Here is an 18,398-nt window from a genome sequence, read left to right on the forward strand (position 1 = left end):
GACGTTCCAGCGAATCATTCCTGCTCCTGTTACGTTGCCGTATCTGCAAGAATACGTGCACGTACAAACTATTGTTTTACGTATGCGGAGTTCTTCATAGCCGTATTCTACCTGTAAAAGGTGCGTTCGGTGTTCTTTATGGTAGCATGTTACTTGCAGCACGAATACGGACGGCTATTCGAGATGCCCCCACCTGCGAGGTTGCTGCCGCTGCCTCGAAAATCAGCATTATCATCCCCAACACCAATAGAAGCTACTGCCGTACGACGGGAAGCCATAAATGGCGTGGCTTCCTGGCCGACATTTTCACAATACATAGGATATAATCACCCGCCCAGACACACAGACGCCGGGCTAACTGTGCAGATTGCTTCTGCTACTGCCATTATAGGCTCAGCTCTGTCCGGGCACGAGACACAACTATCCGTGCTATTTTCTCGTATATGTGCTGTATGAGTATGTTTGAATTTGGGGTTTCTGTCTGTCGTGGTATAACGATTATTACAGATACCCGTGAACGGTAGGACAGCCTAACAGCGTATTGATAGTCATTGCGTCGGCCGCCGTTCATCGGCCGTCTGGCGTAAGCGTAAATAGACGTGATGTTATAGGAATGCTCTTAGAAATCTCCTTTTCGGTGCGATTGTGTGAGTGTGTAGGATGTAAGGTAGAATACAATGGCCGATGGCAAGCGACGTCGCACAGCGTCACCATGACAAGCGCCACTCCGGAGCAAAGCGAGACGAAATAGTTTTCATTTTGACACACATAAATTCAAAATACTACAGATCCCGAGTGGGCCGCATCTCTTGGCTGGGTCTGCAGGAAAAGAGTGAATGATATAGTACTTCGTTGATATTAGAAATACTGACTGATTATCTCACGTAGGCGCTATACAATGTTATGTTGTGCCCACAACTTACGTTGATCTCCAGTTGGGACGTTAAATATCTGCCCTAAACAGTGCGGTGTGCAGAAGCGCTTCTTCTGCAACAACATACATTCGTTCCAAGTTTCAAGTCATAGCCAAGTTTCACGTAAATTGATTAGAAACAGAGCTCAAAGAGTGTTTGGCTTTAAGTACAAATTAGACCCGATTTACGAGTGTTTACCGTTAGCAAGGTAATTGTTTCGTGTGGCAAATAGTTAATAGTAGACAAGTGATAACCTAGAGAGACTTGTCTGCATGTCCAAATACAACTTTTCAGCGTAATTGTTGTTAAGAAACGGTCATTTAAATAAACGGGCAGTCTCTCAATTGTTTAAGCAACGAACTGAGAGGTAGCACGAGTCCTTCTTATTTAATCCATGTCGTCAATATTGCAAGCTCGCATAGATGACACCCTTTCGGTCTATGGTGTCCTCTAAAACTACACAACACGTTCAGAAGTGGCAGATTGTTAACATTTGGAATCTGTTTCTGGCCGCAAAGTTACTGAAAAGCATTGCACAAGTGATAATAATGCTTGGCACCTCATAGTTTTTACCGTATCTTCGGGCGCTTTGTTGTTTGTTGCACATTCTGATACACAGTAATCAATTTGTAATTATGTATATCTAACGCTTTATACAGTAACCGTCTCTTAAAAAAGTTGTCCGAATGGTTAACGGTTACATCGTGTGTATCTGAACAGATGTAGCTCTCACCGGTGTTCCATGAACCGAAAGCTTACTCTGATCCTGGATGATGGTGTATAAAGTAATTAATGATGATAACGTATCTAATTAATAACCCTTCCATGAGCTGGTCTGCCATTCTCTCTTTTGTTTTTTTTGATATGAACGGACGGAGATACGTGCAGTTATCTTCAGTAGCGCCCAACGCTCCTATTCCCTCTTTTGCTCTCTACAATTTAGCTTCAATCCCCGTAGCGTTCGTAGAGGGAGCGTATACCCATATGGGCCTCCTCTCTCCCTAATGCTCAGCCCCATCGATCCGAAATCCTTTCTCAAGCCCGCATCTCTCCTGGATCTGTTGTGATCCGATAGCGCCTGACCTCAGGGCTCGTTGCTCATAAATTTCCCAACTTTAATTTCACATTGGGAACAATCCCTAGTATTTCGTACCTAGTTGGACTACGTATTGTTATCGAGCGCTCGGAGAGCAGTTTAACCATTAGCCTTACCTGCTGCTACAAATTAGTTGACGTGCTCACAAAGATATAGAACTATACGAGTTGGATGTGGCGCGTCGTTTGATTCTAGAGGCAGCGTACATTTCGCCCCTCTCGCTTTCGTTAAGTCGACCTGTTCGTGAGTCCATCCGAAACACCGATTCATTTTTCAAATGTTCGCGCGCTCTCGTACTAACCCGAGCTCCGTTTCACCCTGTTGGTATGCTAGTGGAGCCGTTGCAACGGGCGCTGGTGCGTGTGCCATTATTCTTTCCAATAAGAACGCCTAGACCTGCCCACGCTGGCACGGTAACCGCGAAGCTATCTTGCCGTGGCTACTGCAAATTTATTTGCTAGCCAGAGCTACTGTTCCGATAGAAAAACCATAAGTGTGTTATGCCAGTTGCAATTATCGCCACCATCATCCCCATATTGCAGTAATTATCCCTAAACCCCTATCACGACGAACATCATTATATTCATAATCGTCGCAGTACCCCCAGTTATCAGTGGTCGTACGCTCGCCTGGGAACCACAGCAGCAGCGCCTTGAGCTGATAAAGATGGCGGTGCTACGCCGTATAAACAACAGCCGTAATGGTTTTTCCATGTAAATGCGTTAAACGTCCGAACCGATCGTTCCGTCGTCAAACGAAGGAGGAGGAGCAACAGAATGCGAAAAAGAGGTAGAGGACAAAAGCTGTTGCTGCCACTACGCTACTGCTGTTGTGCGATGACGTTGATGTCCTTCGCAGTGCATCCGTCAAATTAACAGTAGCAGTACGGCGAGGCAGATAAGCAAAATGACATGGACCACCGCGACAGCGGCGGCAACAACAACGGCCACGACACGTACCGTAATGCTTTCAATTTGATGACCCGATCACGTCAGCTCCACCGTTACTGCTGCTGGTCCTTGCCCTGATGGTTATAAAATTCAAATTTTTTACACGATGGTAGAAATCTGAAATAGCGAATTGACAAGCGTACCCGTGTGTGCATACACATTCAGAGCGGAAAGAGCACTAATGGATTCGGGTAGCTATAGCCAAGCGTAGAGGTGGACGATTACCCCCTGTAACATAGCCATGGCTGTATGATGGTGCTTCACGCTACAGGCAAAGACTACCTAGTAAACTCCGCCGGTGCTTTCTGGATAAGTGGCTGGTCAATGCGTTGCCGTGGTGCTCGAAAAGTGGCATGGAAGATTTCCGCACTGGTAGCTACAGCAGCGGTGATGATGTTGGCGCACGGAGTTGATCGAGTGCGCTGGACCGGAACGTGCGCATGCTAAATGCACCATTATGCACAGGAAAAGTCTAAGACAGAAACGCGGGCTTGCAGTCTCCTTGGGGAGGGGCTGGTTGCTAGGGCAGGACATGGAACGTACAATACCATCGGCAACTGATTGTAATGAACCGTATTGTGAACCTGTGCACAAAACCCCCGACCCCCCACCCCTCACGCATATGCAAACTAATGTCAGTTTAAATCTGTGGAGAAAAGTAGAGTGACCGTATTGAACGAATAAATGAACTTTACCTACTGGATCTATTGGAATCGATGACCTCTTCACGGAATAAAATAACGATTAGGCTTGTGCAACAATTACAGTACATCCTTATGTATTACGTATACAGTACAGTATGAACGGAAATAAAAAAAGTGTTTTCTGTTCGAACGAAGCCGCTGAGTTGTTTACTTCAAAGCGATTCCTATGACCGCTACATAATAATAACCTGCTTCGTGGCTTCGTTGTCGTCTGCAGATCATTTCACAATTAATTAATAGTGATCTATGCACCCGTATCAGATAAACGCTACCGTTCGTCAACGGTTTTGTTAACCTATCTGGTGGTAAACACTTTTAAAAATAGCGTGAAGCGAACTCGCGCGGACATAATAATAATATGAAAAAAATACACGGTTAAATGTCATCTCTCAGTAAAATTGTCTTCCGAAACGGAAACACGCTGGTTCCATTTAGTCATAACTCTACCCTGCAGATGCCGCTTATGGTTTTCATTATCGTCCTTACGATCGTTCATTCAGGCCTGAGATTAACAAAAAATATTGCCAAATTAAGAGAACAATAATTGCAGCCGTTACCTTTATTTTTTATCGTACGTTTATTTTATACAGGTCCTGCAAGTGCCGTGAACGTCCTTTCAGCCTTACTGTACCATACTATGTTTAAGTTAAAAAAATAAATTTCCTTTTAATAGAGTGGTCGTTACACTAAGAACTTCTTTTTTTTTTTCTTTGACCATCTTCGTGATACCACGGTGTCCTTTATATAATTTGCAACAACGCCTCACCTCTTTTTACCGATCGTCTCAGACCCGACGGTTTTATTTCATCCTCATAGTTCATTGCATTGGTCGTGCCGCTGCATCATCTAGATAGATACACACGCGTATGTAGATAACGACAAAAAAAATTCTAAAACCCAAGAAATACGACAACGGCAGGATATAGCCGCGTTCCGTCTGCTGCTGCTGCTGCTGCTATAACGAAGACAACGACGATGTTGGTTACGAAGCGTCGAAAGTAAACAGCGACACGCAAAACCTACATAATCACAATGCTTGTAACGACTTCAACGCCAGCAACGGCTGCCAACGGACGCAGACGAACGCGACCAATGGGCTAAAAGCAACAATGACGACAAAATTTCAGCTCTATTTCGTTACTTCTATCGTCTCATTTACCTTCTTTTTGACGTAATGTTCTGGGCTGTTCGTGTTCCTTCGGAGTCGGCAACGACGAATGTGACCAGGAAGACGAAAAATACAAATGACATCTCGATTGGATCGCCCTCCAGAAGCAACTCCAGACAACAACGATATCACAACGCCGAAAAGGTCCTCAAAGGTGCTCCAAATCAAGTCCTTCAGCGGAACTATCGTGCCCGACGCTGCCTCGCCGGCTCGCTGTCCTTGCTCTTGAATCTTTGGCTTTTTCGTGATGTTGGCAATCGGGGGGATGGATCCCGTTTTCTGAAATTCGTATCGTTCGACATGAAAAGGATTCGACTTCTCCCGTTGCCCGATGAACGGTCATTGTGGCAGATGAGTTTTTTGAGCGAACGCGCGTATAGCGCCATGCGAATGACACATCCGTACGGGCACTGATTGCTAGATGTTTGCGGGCAAATCAGAACCTATTCTATGGAACAAAAGAGACGCTAGACTCATGCAGAGATATTAAAACATAGATTAAAAGATGGAGAGATTACCCGACCAGTAAGCGGTCTAAGAGACAGATGCATTTCAGCATCATCTCTGTTCCTATCATCGTCAGCTAGTTCAATGGATTCAACGTGTATATATATATATATATATATATATATATATATATATATATATATATATATATATGAACGCCTCCGTAGCAAGTAGGCTAAACTGAAGGGAACTTACCCACAACAACTTATATTAGATGATTTCGGTGGTGAGGGATCGTAGTTCAGGGAACGTATATACTCGCGCGTTTCAATCATGAACGTCATAGAGTTATTAGCTCAAAATGCGCCAAATCAGCGCAAGATTTGCTTAGTGCTCGATAAAGACAGTTCATAAGCAGCTTCAATGATGCTTGTCTGCTGTATCTGTGAATATTTAAAAAAAAAAATCTAATGTAATAGTAATTAATTCCTTGTCTATACTTTGTATTGTTAAAGAACTCCTGTGCGAAGCAATGCCTAAAGTAGCACTTATTTAATTAATTGTTGTCAGTGAACTTAAAAGACTATCGGAACCATGACTGGATTCCCGAGTACAATACTCTATTACTATATTTCTCCTCACATTCATTATGCAGGGACCTCTTCGAACTTGTCTTCTTTCACATAATCGTAGTTGGTATCAGAAATCAGCTAAAGCACCCCGTACGCACCTAGTTACATGCCTGTTGAACGTACCTGTTTGCCAGCAGAGATCGTGTAATAACAAAATTTGCATATATACAAATACAGTATTTCGAAGAAAACGTAAACTTCAGATTTCGCTGATTTGGCCTATTTTCGGCTTTGCACTCCTGGAAAGCCGGTTTAAAGGTGGCGATAGGCTACTGTGAGAGCAAGCAGAACGTGTTGTTAGGACAGCCACGATAAGTTTGTGGTTCATTCATTCAATTTCTTATTGTCAAACCGCTATCTCAACCTCTCAACGAAGATGCCACCAGCGGTGGTACGGACTGATGCACTTATGCGGTCCAGTTTCAGTTTACCTATCAGATATCTACCCTGTCGACCCTTCTGCCTGTCCGCTGCTTCCCCAGAGACCCCTGCATCGTGCGAGACCCAACTATAGTCCCGCTATCGTCTGTATTGTGTTCTCTATGGCTGAAGCTAGTCAATACCTATTCGGATCCATTGTGAAAGCTCCTGAACGCAGATCTAAACATACACCGTAAGTCCCTTGATCGGAAGTGTATATCTCTGCGTGGTTTGTCGACGATAACCGAACGATCCTTGCTCAGAGGACAGCATCACTGCAAATGGAACGATATTCTATTTAGACATTGTCTATGGGCTGGGGAAAAGTATTGAGACGCCGACCGAAGTGATGATTATTATTTAAGCCAGCTGTAAACCTATTAGAAGAATGGAACCACTGCAAAAAATGCAGATAATACAAAATGGCGGTTCGGTCGTAACTCAACTTTTATGCAAATTCAGTGGAACAAGACAGTGAGCATCGGTCTAAAATATCAAATTTGCTTGAGCCTTTATGTTACTTCATAAATGTATATTCTTTATTTTGTAAATACGTGTTCATAGAATAGTAGCAAACGGTACGTTTACTGAAGGCTCATAAGGCGACGTTCTTTGAGCCATTTTATGAACGATAACCTAAGTCCTATTACACATTGCACCACGATAAGTGCAAATATAGCGACTCAATAATGCCTTTCTGTCCGATCTTTTGCAGATGTCAATGCGTACAAGGCCTACAAAAGTCCTCAACAGATTTTATAGGCGTATAGTTCTTCTTCATAGAGTCGTTCCAAATAACAGACTGTAAGGTTAGCAATATTTGAATACCTTTTCTCACTTTCAGTCTGCGTAGGTTTCCCGCTGGAACTTCGGAATGCCAATGACCAGGTTGGCGGTAGCACCTCATTCCCTAAAGTAGATGGGAAGGCGGACGAAGTGAGAGTGGCCAAATCGGGATCTAAAGTACAGAAAGGCGTCAGCAAGAAGAAGCTCGCTCCGTAAACGCCACGAGTGTTTGGTATCTGTCTCACCCCGCCGCTAATGGCTGACTAGCCATCCGCTTTTGAGGACAATTGATGCTGACACGTGGCTGCTACGGCGAGAGCCAACTTATAACCACCATCAGCTTCTATGACAAAGACATTAACGGTTGCAGAACGACTGCGCTTGTGGGCTTGTATACCAAAACTTCAGCGATCGACAAGAAGATCCACTCAATTCCTGAGAGCATCCTCCTAGGAACAGTGGATGAACGCCAAGGAAAATGGGGAAAGAGAAAGATAAAAAGAGGGGGAAGTATATGATGCTAGAAGCGGGAGGCCGAAAAGTATAAATGCAAGGAAGAAAGAGTGCTAGGTCGACATTTGAGCCAACCCAGCGACGCTGACGGGATCGGCAGATTGGGTTACTGTAAATTTAATACGGGTTTGCATTAGTCTAAGAAGGCCAGATTTACTTTGGGGATTGCGGCCAGATAGGCACTGTTTAATTTGAAGCTGCTGTACTCTGTTGCCGAGAGGCTCTTGAGCGAGAATATGTCCGGAGAAGAGACAATAAATTCGTATTAGCGTCAGGCTGTCGCAGGATATGACCAGAATCTACAGATATACCCACACAAATAGAAATAAAGTGAGTGGCATTTGAGGAGAAAGACTTGTGATAGCTTTTGCCTCCTGTTGTACTATCTGTATCGCCCGTTTATAGCAAAGTTGTTAAACCAACTACCGGCACCCGTTAGTTATTCATTTATAGAGCGTATTATTATTGTCATTTAGTTCTTAACGTAAGCTTTTTGTGTAGCTCAGACATTAAGAAAATCGATTTTTTAGCCCTTAAAGTTCGCTAAGGTATTTTACAAAAATATTATTAAAAAAAAACAGACTCAATTAAGGAGGCGCCATGGGCATACGGAGCTGTCATTCTACTCATGTAGATGGATTCTTGAAACGCCCCTTATACCAGCAAAAGGTCCAATACACAAGTAAGCTAAATGCCCTTAATGCTTGAATGTCATTTATATTGCTGCGAACTATGTTAACTGTAAATTTATAAATTCCTTAAATATGATGGCTATTTTTTCTTTGCCCCTATCTGTATGCCTGGCCTAAATATTATAGTTTGAATGATGCTGCTATAATTTTTTAAAACTCTATTGGCTTTTTCGGCTAATAGCTATTCCAACTCGATTTAAAATCTTACATCGTATCTGCTATCTCTCGGATGTCACTATATCCTGTAACAGCTTCAGTTGGAGGTCGGCCGACCTCGTGCACGTTTAGCCTGTCAGCATGATCCTTGGCTTGTTCTTCGTGGCGCGTGTCCTGCAGTAATCTCTGAGACTCGACACAAGGCTTGTCGGTCACCCGATCTACTATTGATGACGTCTTGCGGTTGAACCCTGATCAGGCAGGGCGAATCGTTCAAGACGACACGGTGTTTTGTCTGTTTCAGGTAAGCATGTACGTCAGCGAACAACGTGGTAACTTATATAATAGACGAGGCACGATGAATGTCCGATAGAGACATCGAGACGAAAGCCTTCTATAATGTTTCTCAGCAACGGTCACAACCGATATCTTATTTTCGAAGCTTCATACAAGATGAATAGTGGAAGTTCTTTCCTGTTCAGTGATCGTGGTTAATTGGTAAGTGGGGTAGCAGACAAGGGGGCAGTCATTGAATCTGTGGACGATTGTCAGACGAAATTTGATATTGTCAAAGGTAGCTTAGCCCTAAGGGGTCGTCGATGCATACTCTAGCAACGTCAACCTTATATACTTTTCTGTCGTATTCTCGATAACGCGGTGCCATGCAGAGCATTGTGGGGTTTCCGAGCGTCTTTTTGGATAAAACGCCACAACAGGGCATCCATGATTTGATGGTTTTTGTTATTTTCAGTGAACCTGGCGTTGTTGTATCGTTTTTAGCAGGTCTTAATTTTCGGTGACTATATTCCATGAGTGCACATATGCCATTTCTACTTCGTAATACAATTACTGAAGTTGTGCAGACTGTATAGGCACGCTTTATCTTACCCTCATAAATACTAGTACTGTGTTTTTACTAATTAGATATGACTAAGAGAAGAAGTGCTTCATCTACATTGGATTTGTTGTATGCATTGGTCGTAGTTATTATTTATGTATATCTGTAGATTATCAACACTCGAGCTTCATCAGCTACTCCGTGCTGTTGAAGCTTATGGTCCAAATCATTTCTTGCCTCAAATATGGCGGTCGAATATTTACGTTTCTTTATTCAGTCCTATAGTAGTTTCCATCTTCATGCGCACTACTTGTTTACATAAATCGCCTACTAGGCTGAGTAATGTCGAACCATTAAACAAATGATCATTAATTAGCATCTATGTGCAGCCCCGACGTACTTCATCACTGTATACGGTACCTTTTTGTATCACTTTGATAGCACCACACACTAGACGAGCGGAAAGAGCTGTAACGTCGTATTCAGCGGTATCAATCCACATAATGTATCGAATCCTAGCTCAGTCTGATTGGCCACGACTGTCGTCTGCCATCAGAATACCAATTAGTGCTTTAATTAAAGCGTTAAAAATGGCCAATCGTCAAACGAGTATCAAACGGCCGAAGTAAGTGCGAAAACTTGGATCGAAAAATGCACGCTACACAAGAGAGGACGACGCTTTTTCATGGGATACACGCGAACATGAGATATATTCTTATATTTATATATCGGCTTTATAACCTTCTGCGGCAACAATACGGTAGATTTTCTATTTTTCATTGAATGAAAACTGGATACAGCCGTAGGGCTGTAGCGACGAGTTATTGAAACTGCGCCAAGAACATAGTCTTAAACAGACACTTTACTAAAAACAGGTCGATGTTGTTTGTTGATCGAAACGAAGCCCAGATATTCGGGTTGGGGCGTGATGTGCGTGGCATGCTTAGCCATAAATTCGAGTAGACGGACAGAGAGCGCAACGCTTCGACTTCAACACAATACTGTCAGTCCGTATAGGGAACCCGCATAATACAAACGAGAGCTGAGCTTCGCTTGGTAGATCGAAGTTTCACCTATCTGATATAGTCTAGATAAGCATCTGATGTTTAGTAAGAGCTTTTCATTATCTGTATCGTTGTGCCGAATTTTACTTGTCAATTTTCTGTTACGGTAGCGTTGGAAAGCAAAAGAATTGCATGACAACCCGGTGAAGTGATTGTTACACGTCCCCCGGGTTAACATGCAATTACTGTGCCCCCGAAGAGACAGTCACATATTTTACCTTACAACCTATTTATATGACTACGAACAGCGAAGTAAACTAATTCCCGAGAAAACATAGAGAATTCTTTTAACTACTGTAAAGTTTTTGAAGTGATGGCGAAAAATTGGTCTGTAGGTGGCATTCGTAAACTTTCAAAGAAACGTTTATAATAAAGACGATCCTAGTTAACATGTTGCCTGTTTTTAGTACTGTAAATGCCCTGCTTTATAGGGGGTCCATAAGGGCTATACAATTGTCCCAGTTTGGTTAGTGCCTCGACGGCACGTCTTGTTCATTCTGCGTTCAATTAGGAAAGTACGTGTTGCTTTCGACGTGCGGCATGGATACAGGCTTCGCCTATGTCATTTTACAAAATTTCCGCTACCGCAACGACGTCGCCCGCTAGATCTGTCTGTACTGATGCATATGAGGTGTCCGCATCGGTCCTATCGTTCACTCGACGTACAGATATTCGCATACAATGGCGTTGGCACAGCGTATGATAGTTCCGCATCGACCATCGATCATGTCATCAAATTCGACAATTGAAGGTAGCGTCCAGTCGTCGGACGCAGGATACCCCTCAACGTCGTATCCGAACAGGTATGCCTGTCGTGAAAAGAGCGGATCTTTAAAATGATTGTCTTCTGCTAGCAATAACTAACTAAGGTGACGGAAACCTACAACGTTTTCAGTTACTCATTTAGCCTTTAAGGTACGAACGTTTGGCGCCGTACATTTTTCGAAATAATAATTCGAGAATAAATTCTCTTTACTGTCTATCACATCGATCTTAGGTTCTATTGAAATCTTAATAGCACAGTTTGCTCTATTATGAAACATTCACTAAAACGAGACACTTTGCTAAGGTATGACTTAATAGGATAATGAACGCATAATACCACAACGTTAGCAAAAAGTGAATCTCCAAAGCTTAGTATATAATAGTGCACGTTTCAGACGAAATAGGTGCGCTAGATTAATTTTTTGTTAAAGATTTTGGGGAGGTCGTTGTCACCGGTGTGGACCTGAGTGCCCCCCATGCGAAAATCTCGAGAAAACAGTCTGGTAATTTTTTAGGCGCTGCGTAGTAGCAAATGTTTTTTTTTTCTGTGTTACGTCGACAGAGTTTAGACACTACTACTAATAAAAATGACAAGAAAACCGACAAAGTGGTAGTTTTCCAAAATGCTCAAATTTCTTTATCTTTACCACTCCGCTTCTAATACTGTTCGGGCGTTGCAGTATACCACATATTCATATGGTAAAAAAAGCATCTGAATAGCTTGGCCGGTTTGATGCAATGATGCAGGTTCCAACGATGCAGTAGTAGACATTGAAACGTTTCATGAAATCCGAACAGATTCTGTTCGTTCGTTCGTTTTCGTGACATGATCGAGTAAATTGGTATACATTGTCCTAATGAAGGGTTTAAAAATATAGGTGCTAATCGAAGGGTATAGGTTTAAAAATAAACGTATTAATCGCCTAATTATCAAACAACTCGATAACCAATTGTATTGTTTTATGCAGGTCGCAAGCATAGCTTACCTGCGTCGTACTGTTTTCAGGAGATCAAATGTTATAGGGAAAAGGTGCACAATGGCCAGCATTCTAAGAGATCGGTACTTGTTCTGTTTTCTCTTGATTAGGAATCTACCGTTTTGTTGGCATAGATAGCTCAGACGAAAATAACCTCTGGGAAGCGATCACCTGGCAGACATTGTACGGAGCCAAAGGCTGGCAATGCGTTTTAATTAAATCCAGAGCCTTATGCATCCATCCGGATAGATAGATGGATGGAGCAAGCGAACATCAAATCGTTGAGCAGTGAATCCACCTATCAATACTCAGCTTCTATCTGCCACCTAAAGGGTATCTTTTTTAAAATTTCCATCATTCCTGGTAGATACCTAATAACGTCATTTACCTAAAGTGGCTTGTTGCGCCGCCTCAGGACAATCGGTGGGAATGAATTTCATCCACAATGACCAGTCACTCTATATAGAAGTACTCTGTTTTGTTTGTCTGTTGTGTAAGATAAACACCTGAAATATTCGTTTTCCTTCTTTTGTACCTCTTATTTCGAATTTTGATATAACCAAATTGGCACTAACCCGAACGCCAGGCCAAGAATAAACTGCGAGATGCTTTGTAGACACCTTGTAAAATTGAAGAGAAACAATTTTTGTTTTGTTTTGTATGACAAGTTACTAGCTTATTTTCACGAAATCCACATGTTCTTTCTCGATAGCCATCTCTACGTTAAAAAAAAAAGCAAGTTCCTCGTAAAAAAAGTAGATCCGCAGTACAAACTTTAGCGAGCTGAAAATATCCTTTCTGTAATGACACACCCGTCTTACAATTAATGTGTACCGAAAACGTGTATGTATTCGTATGATAATTCCTATTATGTAAACACTCCTTTTAGAGCCTTAGGCTTTCCAAGCACGAGTTTTTTCATCGGCTATGTAGAGGCAATCTATATTAAAGGTCTGTGCTGACAGACACGTCATCATCATCGTCGCCGTTTTCGGCAAAGGCCTTTGCAACAACGACGGCATTTCGCCGAGTGGGCGGGTGTCTGTCGGGTCCATAGGTTTCAAAACAACGACAGCGACATAATGGCCATACACACCCTTCCTCAGTCTCTTTCCTTAGCAATCACAACAGATAAACACCCCATAAACAGCTCGTTAACACTCTTTCTATAATATTTCGTTGCGCTCGTTCAGAACAGGTATGCTTGTGGGCTTGCTTGCGTCTGGCTGTCATCAACAGAGACGGCTATGCCGCGATTTCGATTGAACAGCAGCTTCGAACCTACACATTGCCTGTGATAATCAAATATGGTCGATTTTCAAATCGCTATATGTGGTAGGTCACCTCTTTCTGTCTTCGGGGCATTTTTCCTTTTCCTTTTCTATTTATTTCTATTATCGACCCTACGGTTGCTGTCGCCGCCGCGTTGATGGCTATGTGATGCACTGCTGATCGCAACGGGGGCTCGTCCATTGGGCGCGCGCTCGCGTGGCCGACCGGCCGGCACGTTTATCTGGTCTGGTTTGCGCCGCCTTCCTTTTGTTCAACTGTATGTAAGTGGTAGCATCAGATACCCGTTTTTCACACTGCTTGAGACGTTGTACTGGAGTCGATGTGCATAAACGTGCGTGTTTGTGACGTCTACGTATGTGTAACCGTATTTTTTATTTCGTACTCGCCTTTTTTCTTTTCGCCTACCGTGACGATACAGAGGTACCGCAGAAATAAGGAAGGATGGCCACAGTCGCACAAAGACAGATAATCAAATGTTGCTCACTGACATTTCGCCACCTAAAATGGCGGACAGCTAAACCGCTTACATTCTCATACTACCAGCGGCCCGGCTTTTCTGTCTCTTGTAGAGAAAGCAAGCAAGCGAAACAGATACACACACATACGTACTGCCGCCGACGTAAGGCCATGGTATTAAGCATTTGTTTTGTGCCGCTTAAGGATAGCGATGAACAGCCCAAGTGAGTGAACTAGTATTCGTGGTAATGACCGACCGACGAAGATATTCTGTTTAGCGAAAAGGAAGCCAGTCGTTCCAGCGACTGACTGCTCAGCGTGAAAGCCGTTGCTTGGGGCTGACGTTGGCATCAACTGCTGTATCGCATCATATCATCTCTGACTGAGTCTTTGGACTTCGAGTCGGCTGAGTGCCACATATTGCTTATTGTATGGAAAAAGTAAGTTAGCTAGAACGTAATAGGAGAAGAACTCGCGTCTCGACCATAGACCACTCAACGAGATCACGCACTAAAAGTGATCGACGTCATTGGCCATGATGATGCCATTTTCGTCGTTGCTCCAATTCCCGCTTGTCGACCGCTTCGCCGACGAGAGCGACTCCATCGGCGGCTGTTAATTTTTGAATGGTGGTAAGTTTCTGACAAGTCGAAGAAAGATTGACTGCCTTCAGCGGCCTACTATAAGTAACGCATGTGTACAAACGTGTGCCTTATTTTCTTCAAGGATCTTTGTTTTCTCCTTTCTTTTTACGTAGCCTTGCTGTGGTGCACACACGCGTACGACGTTGCGGCTAGCGCGAAGGCACCAGCCGGATGGGGGTGAGACGACAGCGATAGTAACGTGCGCACTCACACTTACCTACGTATATACATACACGCAGACATACATAGGAATGATTGTCCGCCGCCGTCCCTGCTGACTCTGAAGGCACCCAACGGATCCCATCAATGTAACAGCACCGCCACTAACCAGGTAATCAATTCTCTCCCAGTGCGAACTCTCGGATAAACGGTGAACGTCGTAGCCACTTGCTGGGGTTGCTGCTGCGTCGCCCGACTGCAGCTCTGTTTGAAGAGCCGACGAAGTATAAAAACAAGCAATAAACTAAAACAGGAAACGGAACAACTGCCGGCGGAACGCGCAGAGGCCGCGATAGCAATGTTTGAGGCATTTGTGTGTGCGTGTGTGTGTCTGTGTATTTCTGCTGAGTTATTCGCCCCAGGAGCAACGACAGAACAACGAACAGGTACCAAGCAAAAATCGATGACGAGCACGCCACTGGCAGCGACAACCAAATCAATAATAATAACTACTACGAAAATAACAAATAACGTAACTCACACCCTTCTTTTCCGCCATCGTAGCAAGCGGGGCTTTGGGGGGAACTGAGACATGAGACGACAACGAGAACAACAACAACAGAGATACAGTTGTCTCTGACAAGTTCTGCGCGGAGGTCTTAGACATTGTTGTGTAATTATGAGCAAGTTACTAAGATTGTTATGTTGTCAGCGAGACTGCCGGTACATGAATGACTTGCTGTCGTACGCCGTGATTTCTGTATTCGGTCAGGGAGCTACCTGTTCCATGCACGACAACGGAGTCCACGTTAACAAACACTGACAAAGAAGCGTTGACGAACACATTTTCAGTTTCTATGATGATTCTATGAGAATGTTCTGGCGCAGGAAAAAGTTTTCGCCTAAATCTCTCGCCGCACAACACTAGACCTGAACGGGGCTCTTCTCCTTACCTGCTACCCCTGCAATCACAAGGGAGGAGGGATTAAGACGTAATTACGATCAGCATATCTATATAATATATTGAACTATAACAAAAGCAGATAAAACAGAGAGAAAACATTCGGCCGAAGATCTACACTCCAAACCGTTTTGATGATCGAAACACGTTCTCTTTCGCCAGTAGCAACGAGATCAGGCATTTTCAAAAGGTAGGAGCAATCTGACATTAAAGTGGATTTGTTCGCACGTCTGACTGAATATATTGAGAGTTTTTGTATGAACATGCTTATATGAATGAATCTCAGACAAAAGAAGATCATGACGCGATACGCTGTCATGTTAGCTCTGAAATACATCGTTTATATAGCAGAGCGGAGTCCTGTAGAAGGTGAAGTGGACAACGAGGAGACACGAAGAGTTTGCAATTACATAATTTCGATCAGTATTTAGAGATTATTGATTACGTAATCGAAAGATAGATAATTATAGTTGTTTCTTTTCTAAATTAATTATTTAGGTGTTGCTAGATGCGATCGCGGTCGGTGAGACGCAAACGATCGGACTAGTTTTACTGATAGACCTGCCAAGACAGCTTAGCGACAGATGATCAGCTAACGTGACACGCGTAGTGAAGCCGGCAAAGCCTACTTCGAATTGTTCTCGACGTCGTGGTCGTGCACCGATAACGAACGAGTAACTTTCCTAGAAACGTTTTATCAGATTCTCAACGTCGTAAGCATTGGCAGAACGTAGAGACGTCGATCTTCGCCTATCAATGAAGAACTTGCATTTGTGTACGTTACGTAATACGTAATTTGCTTTGTATACGCACAAAAATTGTGTTCCGGGCTCGAAAGACTTATAACATAAACCGTCTAAAAAGTAAGAACAGTCTAGGTTATCCGTTGTCGTTCCATCTGCTATGAATCAGTAGCATTTTACTAGTGAAGCAACGCTTGACAACAGTACTAGACATAAAATTTCTACCTCTCTTAGGGTTACTGATTAAGCGAAAAGTTCTAGCATTGTAGATCGTTGTATACGGACAGATAAATAATCGTTTGTTGCAAGTGATTGGGCTAATGTTACATCTGATATATTTCGTCACCGTTGGTGACCTGCTCACCATCGCAGGATACGCAGAGGTTAAAAACAATCTCATCCTTACTATCTATTAAAGAGAACGCGTTTTTCTGCTTGTGCGTTAGCCCCCGGGGGCTCAGGCGCTTCTTGCTTTTCGTCGATCATTCCCATCAATGAAATTAGCTACGTAGTTTATTGTCGTCAATGTGGAGATATTTAATTAGTCTTTTTGCAACGGGCCGAGAATTCTGGACACGGCGCTAATAAATGTCTTACGTTGAGGCTACAAATTCCATAATCAATTTAGATTTATTGGGTAAATAAACGAAGCACAATTTATCTTGTTAGCGAATAATTACTGTTGCCGCTTAAACGGCGGGATGATATGATTGTCTGAGTATCAGGCCTGTCAGGTCCTTTTCTGATAAAATGAGATCTTCGTAATGATTTGTTCTGGAGAAATTATGTTTAGCCGGCTAGTTAAACAAGTACATTTTTAATTTCTTCATTTTTCATCTGCTTTTCCTACGTAAAGTAGTCTCCTTAACATGATATAATGGCGTGCTATAGACAGTTCTGAATTAGCTCTAAGCAATACATTAACGTGTGAGGCTGGTACCGTTCTGCGCGGTAATTGTCAACAATCTAATTTTTGTTTTATGAGACGAAATCAAATTACAGTAATTGATGCTGATACAAAAGCATTACGGACATTTCAAAACGGATGGATTAGTACAATTCAAAGCTGAATCGAATCGATCGTTGTTCGAAGACCTCTATTTTTCTAGGTTAGCTTCGGGCGTCTGTTGTGATGGCTGCGGCATCGAAAATGGACTTCCAAAAAATCCATGTACTCGCGTGCCTCTTCATTTCACATGGTAGCATAATTCCGCACAAGTACACTCATCGTTTTCAGAGTCCTCTTCCGCACTCTGTCTCGTCTTCCCCTATGTGTCGACCTTTACCGTTAAAAAAATACGCGCTCTTGTAGGAACCATCACTATGAGTGTGTTGGTGAGCCCTCGGTCGTCGTCTGCATTCATTCCATGCCAGCACGAGAATAGGCGCTCGAGAGCTTCCGATGTCCCGATTGGTCGACCACAAAACATCCACTTTAGCGGTTTCTTTCTTGTCCAAGGCGGACAAAGAAGGGACGATGTGCAGCAGTCGATAAAGCAGGCGCCAACAGCAACACCAGCAGAAGCAGTAGCTTTTGGCCATTACTCAAAAAGCGACAACTCGCTAGGCCTTCCTGTGAAGGCCTTCGCTGTTGATTCTAGCCTGGAAGAGCGGCAGGCCAAAATTGAAGAATTGGAGGAAGGCGGGAATAGGACAAATTGCACATGCTCGTACTCGTGCTAGCTCCACTAAGTGCTGCTCCACAGTCGGCAGTCAGATAGACCTCCGCTGGTTGGTAATGTTCGAATTGCCGAATGGCACAGGACACGCCTTCTCGGCAATTTCCCCATCTCTCTTCTTCTCGTTGCACTCAAAAGCGAAACGGCGTTCTGCATCAGGTCGTTGACGGTCGGTCGATTGGTCGCCTGCCCGTGTGTAACTTGCGAGTCGAAAGGTCGCTGAATGTGTCGGGTGCGCACCCTGCTCCTTCGTATCTCACATAACTCAAGTTAATTGGTAATTGCTCAGATTCGCGCGGGTGGCGAGCGTCGCCACAAAAACAGACCGCGTTGCAGCTACG

At 43.5% G+C, this 18,398-nt stretch overlaps 1 long non-coding RNA gene across 4 annotated transcripts; it reads left to right on the forward strand.

The window, feature by feature from the left end:
- The first annotated feature begins 10,996 nt into the window (after positions 1-10,996).
- LOC111259771 (uncharacterized) lies at positions 10,997-17,043 on the forward strand. 4 transcript variants are annotated; one of them, XR_002679834.2, is made up of 5 exons: positions 10,997-11,183; positions 12,233-12,455; positions 14,076-14,503; positions 14,629-15,825; positions 16,134-17,043. It is a non-coding gene; the product is annotated as an uncharacterized LOC111259771 (long non-coding RNA). The 4 variants fall into 4 exon arrangements; XR_002679836.2 differs by lacking the exon at positions 10,997-11,183 and adding an exon at positions 11,195-11,295; XR_002679835.2 differs by lacking the exon at positions 14,076-14,503 and having other exon boundaries at positions 11,002-11,183.
- The last annotated feature ends 1,355 nt before the right edge of the window (positions 17,044-18,398 follow it).

This window comes from Varroa jacobsoni, unplaced genomic scaffold (genome assembly GCF_002532875.2).
Source record: "Varroa jacobsoni isolate VJ856 unplaced genomic scaffold, vjacob_1.0 scaffold_367, whole genome shotgun sequence".
NCBI classification, from domain to species: Eukaryota; Metazoa; Arthropoda; class Arachnida; order Mesostigmata; family Varroidae; genus Varroa; species Varroa jacobsoni.